We start from the raw sequence: 8933 nt of genomic DNA on the forward strand, positions 1-8933 counted from the left end.
GGCCGACACTGTTGCTGTCTGGGATTGGAAAGGACTAACTGGCCCTATAGTCACCCTGTTAATAAATAGTCCATAAAAAGTCGGTCCCCACTATCTTGCTGCACATTGTAACTATACTACTCAACTTATTCCTATTCTTTATATTGAGATTGCCATACCAACAAATAATGGAAAAACTTAAGACAGATTCAATAAAACAGGTGTAAAACATTTTCATAAAAGAAACATCCATATTAAAAGTTCGAAGTTTCCTCAGAAAATACATACGCTGAAGAGCTTTCCCTCTAAAAATGTCAGTGTTTGCCTCGAATTTTAGTTTATCTTCGAATACAGTCCCTAAATATTCCCAGATATTAAATGACATCTGCCCCTGTTGTGGCCCACATCTCCCACATTCTTCTGGCCCACATACCGCATGGAATGATGACGGCGATGACTTTACCTGAGTGTGGCTGGAAATAGCATACATATGGCCTCATCTGGGCCAACTATGGCTCAGTTCTGGCAGCGGCAAAGTTCACATAGGCTGTATCTGGCCCACACACATCAAGCCGGATTTAGTGCGAGTTGTGGCTTGCTGTGTGTGGGCCAGATACGGCCCAAATAAGCTTTGCTGCTGCCAGAACTGAGCCATATGTGCCATATTTGGCCCAGAAGAGGCCCATCTGGGTTTATACAGCTTGACCACTTACCTGATGTCCCTTTATGACACCAGGCAACACAGGTACAGAGTTCTTACTGAAATCAATGGACATCTCTTTTGTTTTAGAAACATTGCTGTTCAAAAATGAATAAAATGATCTACCACTGGATCAGGACTCCCATCTGACTCGGTGAGGAGAGACACAAGTCACATCTGCACATTTAATAATGTGTCTCCCCTCAAAGACACTCCGACAGTCGTCAGTATATAAAGAAAACAAAAGAGGGGACAAAACACAAGACACCATTGACACATACTCTTTGGGATCTATTGGTTAAAAAATACACCAACCAACACATAATGTTTAAGTCTAAATGAAAATTGTCTCCTTGAAAAGTTTCCTTGCCAAAATATGGGGCTGAACCCAATTAAAAGCAAGCGGACATGATTTTTTGTACCTTCCAAATGTCTTAAAATCATGTATAATTGAAAAATATGTATAATTAAACTGTAACAAGGACATCTTAAAATAAAGTGTAACCTCTGGTTCAATACCGTTTAAGAGTATTTCAACAGCATTTGTGTCATAATGTTGATTACCGCAAACATTTCAACTCATCCCTTGCTGTTTTTGTTTAAAATGTCAAGGTTACGGCAAGGCACTTATGGAAGTTAATGGGGCCTTTTCTTGGAGGCTTTTACGGCAGAAATATGAAGCTTATAATTTTATTAAAGCACCTTCTTTAAATGTGTGTATTATTTGAACTGTGCAGCTGTCTAAATCCCTTTGCATATAACTTAAGGTTATAATTTCTTTTTTCACACTAAAATGTGTTTAGGTTTTATGTTTATGCTTGTGAGACGTGTGTATTTTTATGTTTACAAATGTCATTGTGTCTCACTGAAACAGATTTTTGCTTTTTTTTTTTTTTTTTTAGAAAAGAAGGTGAAATCAAAATGAATAGTGGTGATTCAAAGAATTATTCCACAAAAATGGTCGATTGAGTATAACTTGCATTGAACCTAGAATATTCCTTTAAGGAGTCCAAAATTCAAATTGTAATGTGCATATTCATGAAAACAAATCAGCAGTTTTCATTCAAATAATGATTGTCTTACTCATGAAAATACTATTGGGGAATCTAGTCTTGTTTTTTCTGGCCAAATGCATTAGCATGATGACTGTTTTACTTGAGTAGGCCTCACTTTTTGTTGCCAGCTGCCAATTACAGCTCTGGTAACTGGCTGAACTCATGACTTCAGTCTCATGCTGAAGGTGCTTTTCATGTCAGCTGAAGAAAAATTCAGGAAAACGAATGTAGTTCTGTTTTTTTTTCTTTAACTTCTCTAAAACTACTCTTGGGGACTATTTAGATTTTCTCAACGGCACGAAGAAATATTTATTACTTTCTGTAAATAAACTGCCTTATGGGATACATCTTTGTGCCCAGAAAATAAACTTAGATTTTAAATATATCTCTATTAGGTTTAAAAAGAGTTCCAAGTAAAAAACCCCAAACCACACTTTGTGTCTGGAGCCTGACTGGAGATCTGTTAATGTTAATGACCTCAGATTTACCCTTCTGCCCGGTTATCTATAAATAAAGGCTTCACTGTCGGACCTACAGGAGCCGTAGAGACGCTGCTTATAAACTCCATGCACGAATCTCACTAATATCCAAGACCAAATTGGTTTAATGTACAGACTGATGAGCTTAGTCATCTTCACCACTGATCTTTGATATCGCCGCATCCGCTGTTTGATATGAATGTGGCATGACAAACCCTTTTAAGAGGAAATAATTTGAATTTAGTATATTATTATTCAAGGTCAAGGTCTGTTTTGCTCAGTTCATATTTGTTTGTTCTTTGGGCCAAGATTACGTGCTACATTAAACAGACAATTTAATAGAGAATCCCCTTTAAAATTGTCTAATGAGAGATCTACACACTGTCTGGGTTCCAAATTACTCAAATAAGTTGCAACTCCGAAATCTATTACATTACGCTAACTTTATTTGTCTTACCCCATTAGCAAATTGTTTATTTGTTTATTGTTTTGTTCTTGTTTTAAGCTAAATAATAATATACAAAAACAAATACAGTGAGTTGAATGAAGCAGATTATAGCAAAATAGTTTTATGATTTTAATTGTTTTATGATTACTTATTGCTACTGTTTTAATAAACAACCCTCCCATTCTGAATATACCAATACACTACCATTTTCTTGATCAGTATTTTTGTCTTGTTTTCCCATAAAACATCAAAATAACCTTGATTTATTTGTGCATTAAATACTTGCATGTTGCATAATATACTTATACTAATTTTACATTCTCTAAAATATTTTACAAATTATTATTATTATTATACAATAACAAATACGAGTTAAAATTTAGCAGATTATATTAAAATTATGACATTTAGTTATGATTTGTTTATTAAAGACATTTTAATGTGGGGCAAAAAAATCCTCACGTTAAAACAAATGACTTTTTGTGCTAAATCAGGGATACCAGAATTTGCAAAACATATCTAATAATTAACAAAATAACATTTGTGCCTTTAATGCTTTAATTGTTTGCTGATGAAGGAAGAGCCAGCAGTGACCCAGGACAAGCTCAGCTCAGGACAGGAATCAAAAGGAGAAGTAAAGGTTTCAACACCGCCTCTCCTTTCCACATTCACATTGTGATATGTCATGATGGACATCCTCAACCAGGCTTGCTCTCACAACCTCGTGATGAATCACAGTGTCGCGCTTTCTAAATTTCTCTCTTTCTCTGACATATATCTGCACTATGTTGCATCTTTACACATTCATTCATACTGTTTAATTTTCAACAGTTGCCCTGAACATGTGTTTGAATCAAATCAAAAAGTGCATACACATTTTATTACCAGGTGCTGACACAACATTTTAGGTTTTACAGACTTAAAATTTACAGTAATAAACCGTATTTCATTATCTGATATAATGTTAATTTACCATCCTATTGAAGTATTAATATCTGTTTTGTACCATTGTAATACACTGATAATTAACAATCACTGCAATAATGAGAGTCACATGATCAATCAAAGCTCATCACAAGCAGTTCTTCCACAAGAAAGTTAATATTAATATATATATAAGCTGCACAGTGTCATTCACACAAACATTAAACACCATCATGGTAACACACATGAAATTTTAAAAATACAATAAACATTAATTTAACAACATTAAATGTAACATAAAACCCTAATGTACATAACTGATTAGAAAAAAAACTAAGAAAACTATGACGAAACATAGTTATTTCAACAAAAATACATCACATGTGAAGTGTCACGCAGGGAATTGTGGGAATGTCAATTTACGGTTTTTAACTGTAAATTATACAATAATTTGTTCGTTTTCACTTCCAAAAACTGTCAATTTAACTGTATTTTACAGTAAATGTACCATTAGATCTATCACAGTTATTTACCGTATATAGTAAGGAAACTTTCTGTTAACCAATTAACAGTTTTTCACTGTAGCATTTTTAAAATCACGATCATTTTTATGAGTACAAGTACATGAAAGGAACGTAACTAAGTACTGAGTGTCATTGCTGTAATCAGTGTCAACGCTGTGGTCTTGAGGGTTAAACAATCAGACCTGATGGCAGGCCTGGTTCTGCGGTTTGTTCCACTCGTGGCCCTGGTCATCAGATGTAACGGATGGATTTAAAGTTCTGCTTTTCTTGTCAGTGTAATTGACTGAAGCTCAGGGCAGTTACCTAACAACAGCAGCAGCCGCATGCATGGTAACTCCCCAAGAGGAGCATGACATAACCGCCTCCCACACGCTCTAGCCTTACAGAGAGGGAACAATGTTCTTTGGGAGCTGGGGAAAGTTTGCTTAAAAAGAAAGATACTTTCTGTGGAAGTAATTTTGTGTGAAAAATCAAGCCTTTTCTTGGAGTTCGGGAAAAGGCAGGGCAATATGAGACTTTGCTGCTTTGCAGTTTTTTTCCACATTAGACTCTCACAAGAGGGCTGCAAATAAGAGGATGAAACAGCCTGTCTGTTTCCAGCCTGTCACAAGCGGCTCATTGTGAGACTTGCTGTTGGACACTCTTGCATAAGTAGTATTTATTTCAGTGTCTTCCAGCATGAAGACCAGCATCAGACTGTGTTTGTGCTTAAAGCATGTGTAGGAGCTGCGGTCGTACTCTGACATACCAAATCACAACTCTTCAAAATTCTTTCTCTTTTCATTATTCATTATTCATTATTCATCATTCTTATCATTATTTTTGTCTTGTTTTCCAGTAAAACAAGTTACATTAAAAAAAAAATTCAGTGCATAAAATATTTGCATTTTGCTTATAGGGTATAAATGTGCTTTTCACAACTCCCATAGTGTTTGATTGCAGAAAAAAATATTGAACACTGATGGAGCAACAGATATTGTGTAAAAATAAAACATAAAAGTGGTTTGTTTGTTTGTTTAAAAATTTGAATTTGAATCTAACCATGGCTGCATCCGAATTTGCATACTTCCCTACTATATAGTAGGCGAAAAACAGTATGTGATAAAAAAAGTATTCACAGTATTTAGAAAAGAGTAGACAAAAAGTATCCAGATGGCCTAATTCTTCTGGCGAGATTCTGAAGTGTGTGTACGATGGACACTTTACTATCCCATGAGGCCACGGGAGAGGATTTATGAATGGCAGTGAAGCAACGTAACTGGAGCTGGTAGGTCACATGATAATGACAACATGGCGAGTTAGTCCAGATTACGTTCCACATTCATTCTATATAGAACATACTTTTTTTAGCGGTCGTGAAGTAGTACTTATTCCACATAATAAATAAATTCCACATGATTTATATCAATATAAATATAGATCAGAGAGTGAGATAAGAATCTAGATTTGGTTTGTCCAAAGAGTAGCTAGATTTATTGCTAGACTTAAAAAAAAAAAAAAAAGTCTCAAAAGGGGCAAGGGAGTTGTAAATCTAGTGACAAAATTGCTAAATTGGCAACACTGCTCAGGAGATTGCTCATCGTAAACACATGCAACCACATAGCATAAACGATACCGGACACTCAACAGAGGGAACTCAGGGTACGTTTACACGACAATGATAGGGTTAAAACGGAGAAGTTTTTCCTTTGAGTTTTCCGTGTACAGACACCACCATTGTCAAAACGATTCCCATTCACAAGGATCCATGAAAACGACTAAAAACACTGTATTCTGCTTCCAGGGTGTTAGATGGCGATGAAACACTATAGACTGAACACGTAATACGCATGTGCATGACGTCATCGTCTTCATAGATTCGTGTTTTTGTTGTTTACACGGAGACCGTTTTCAAAGTTTGCGTTTTCAGGCACCCAAAATGCTGTTGTCGTGTAAACGAATGGCCAAACCGCATTAAAAGGTTTTACGTTTTTAGTTGAAAAAGGTGTCGTGTAAACAGCCCTCAATCACAGAGAACGTAATCAAGGAGAACAGAAACAGGTGTGTGGAAACTAATTAACAGCCAGGGAAACTAATTAGGAACTTGAACAGAGCAAACAGTGTGAAAACAAAACCAAAGCAGAACTTAGCTGGAAAAAGAGGGCAATAAAAGATATGATTTGGCCTCTGATCCACAGCTCTGTATACATTCATGAGACAGAGAGGCCAGGTAGAAACGTGTGTCTTGGCTGGAGCGGAGGGTCTGCTGACAGACAGACAGGTGGGCCTTGTTACTCTCCGTCTCCAGCCAAGACAATGCAGTCATCAGCACTTCCACTGCCAACATGGCTGAGCGCAGACAGACAGAGAAATTACGACCTCGCAGTCTGTCTGGCACCTCTGTCATCACAAAGGGTCGCGGGTAATGAGAAGTAATCTCAGTTTTATCTATGGATAATCTTAATAGTTGTATGGGTAAACAAACTTACACATGCTGATAATCATGATGTATAACAGTGCAAGAGAGCAATAATAGTGGCTACCAGACTGATAAAGTCAAGCACTGCTCGACAGCAACGAGACTGCGACTCCCAGCATGCTTCTGAATGGAACTCTTTTGGCTGTGGTGAACGAGGAGCTATACTCATCTCTAGCAGAGGACAAGTGTGATTCAGTGCAGTGCTGTTTAACATCAGTCAGTTCATCTGAAATGGAGAACTGAAATAATCGTAATAGGCCTACTTTTTGCTAATTATTCAGAAAATGTTCCTAAAACTTTTATATTGTGCCTCAAGCATCTTTGACATGTTGTTGGTTGTTTTGGTGTTTGTTTTCTTTTGTAAAGGATGGTGAATTGTTTTTTAGTTGAATTAGAAGAATAGAGGGAAAGCGTATAAGCTGTCCCAGAAGACTATTGTTTTGTTATTTTCTTGAGAGGAATGTTTTAACCCTGTGGCAGTTGGAGTTTAGATTAGATTAGTTAGCTCACCAGTTTTTAGTTAAGTCTTGTATATGTTTATATGTTCTTTGTTCATTTGTTTTTGTTACTTTTTGCTGCCAAAACATTTCTTTTCTTTATTTCTTTTTTGCCCTGTCTGATTTGTTTTTCAAATTTTTTGAACGGCTTTCTATGTTGGTCCCAAATTTAGATTGTAAGTTACAGCAGTCATTACATGTATAACTCAATTCAGATACAATTAAACAAGAAGTTCATGAAGGCTAATGTTACATTCATATAAGCATTTGAGCATGCATTTTTGATGCGCATTAACATGCCAGATAGTATGTCAGATTGATTGTGCCACCACTGGTGACGCTTGCCCTCAAATATTACTGAAGCCATCTGTAATGAATCTATAATGAATCAAGTGCTTCCCTTCAAAAGTGCTGAAAACAAACTGAACTTAATGTTCAGACTCCATTGTTTTGGTTTAATCTATCAAATAAACAGCTAGTGTGGGGTTATTGACAACAATTATAGTCATTGTTTGCTGAAGGCTAAGGTTGTGTGTGGTCTCAAAGTTGAAGAAAAGCATTTTCTCTTGTACTTCATTTTCAGCTTTGTTTTATTTCTACATCTGTTATATAATTAAATGGACTGCATTTATATAGCGCTTTCAACAGACCCATGGCCACCAAAGCGCTTTACATATTGCCTCACATTCACCCATTCATTCATTCACTCATTCATACAACATACAATAATTACATTTACTTTGCCTTGCTCTTCTCAATTCATGCTGCAAAAATACAGCCGTAGATCAAATTTCCTCATCTGTGTGAATGAGTGCTGATCTCTCTCTGAGAGGTTTGAGTTTGTCCTTGAAATAAGGAGAAGTTGTTCTTCTCCTACTATGGAAGTTTGCATATTTGTACACAGCCTAGTCTTGTCCTCACCTACAGTAGGCTACTATTACAGTATATTGAAAAGAGTAGCAAGAATATTCTTCAAAAATTCACCGTTTGTGTTCCACAGAAGAAAGCAAGGAATGCAGGTTTGAAACAACATGAGGATGAAAACAATAGTAGGTGAAGTATCCCTTTAAGGAACAGCCACTCATTGGACACATATGTCTATATGCAGCTACAGTATTGTAACATCTGCTATGTGCGTGGATTCTTCTCAAGCCCATCTGGGAGAAGCTCCCTGCGGTCTCCAGAGCCTTGCTGGGAGAGATAGATGTCCTGTCTGAGCTGGCCTGTTTAGGGCTCAACCTGTGCCCTAAACCCAATGACCCTAGGGAGGTGAGGGGACACACTACAGCAGTCGCTTCCCCCCTCCCCATCCCCCTACACTCTCTTATGAAGCCAGAACAAGGCCAGAGGAGAGCAGACACAGAGCCGAAGCTTCCCCTGGGGAGCCTTACTGAAGCCTTTCATGTTCTCCACAAGACTGAACTATGGACAACATGAACTGAGGATGTATAAAAAAAATTCTTCTTCTTTCTTTTTCTTTTTTTTTATGAAGGAATGACCTTGCAGGAGCATTTGATCAAAATCTCTGTATGTGGATGGAAAAAACAAAGAAAGGGAAGATGAAAAAGAGACAAAGGATCCATATTTAAATGTGAAGTTCAGCGAACCCTCAATGAGTCAGTTGTTTTCTCTTCCTCGCCCCAAAGTCTTTATAAAATCACTTCTTCCCACTGGTTGTGTACTAAATCTATTTTTACTCAAGCTACTTTTACTCAGGCCCTGTTGCCTTGTAAATGTTCCTTTGATTTTAAAAGAGTGGTAAACAAATGGCTCGTTTCCACTGAGCAGTACAGTACGGTACGGTACAGTACGGTACGGTTCGGGTCTGTTAACCATGATCTGGCTAGCGTTTCCACTGCCAACAGTACC

Source organism: Abramis brama (assembly GCF_963993115.1).
Source record: "Abramis brama genome assembly, chromosome: 14".
Taxonomy (NCBI): Eukaryota; Metazoa; Chordata; class Actinopteri; order Cypriniformes; family Leuciscidae; genus Abramis; species Abramis brama.